This window comes from Wasmannia auropunctata, unplaced genomic scaffold, assembly GCF_000956235.1.
Source record: "Wasmannia auropunctata unplaced genomic scaffold, wasmannia.A_1.0 LD268856.1, whole genome shotgun sequence".
In the NCBI taxonomy this organism is placed as follows: domain Eukaryota; kingdom Metazoa; phylum Arthropoda; class Insecta; order Hymenoptera; family Formicidae; genus Wasmannia; species Wasmannia auropunctata.
In genome coordinates, this window is record NW_012094034.1 from 1 (window position 1) to 702 (window position 702).

The window sequence follows — 702 nt, forward strand, 5'->3', positions numbered from 1 at the left end:
TAGATTACGAAGAACCACTGTCCATCAAGACTGAATATTATCAGCTCAACGACGTTCTGGAGCCGAATGAGTCCGGTAGTACAGCCTCGATCGATACAATAATGCGTTTTAGAAACAAAATCATTTTTCCTAAAATATATCTTTTCAACAAACATACGTAATATCCTTTTCTTTAAATTAACGTCACGCTAATTAAAAAATGTTTCATGTTGATTAGTTTGATTTTGCGAATATATGAATATGCATATAACGTTAGCTTTCATATGGAAGAAAAAGGATTCTGTCGCATACGCAGCGCCCTTGAGAGTCATAATCTCATAATGTGATTTTAGAGATACTTACGAACCTTATGATTTTAGGAATACTTACGATTCAGAGAGGAACCCTTCGTCCGCGCGTGAGCTCCCCGACGAGAATCGAGCATCCGAACTTACCCCCGTTGAACCTCCATCCGCACAAGCGCGCGTCTCGCAAAGGTTCCGGCACGCAGCACACCTCGGACACGCTGCTGAGGAGCAGCATCACGTCGTCCACTTACATACCTACCATATAAAGCGTAACCCCCCTTTTCGTCACCCCCTTTTCTCCGCCGACAAGCCCGAGTTATGCCTATACATGCACCTTTTACATCCTCGTTAATATCATCGTTATACTCTAGTCATTGTAGGCACACACGCTGACCGCCAAGTAAAAAAAAAAAAA

The 702-nt window shown here is 42.6% G+C and overlaps 1 long non-coding RNA gene across 1 annotated transcript; it reads left to right on the top strand.

The window, feature by feature from the left end:
• On the top strand, nt 1-702 carry LOC105462183. The gene is made up of 2 exons (XR_976024.1): nt 1-75; nt 360-702. It is a non-coding gene; the product is annotated as an uncharacterized LOC105462183 (long non-coding RNA).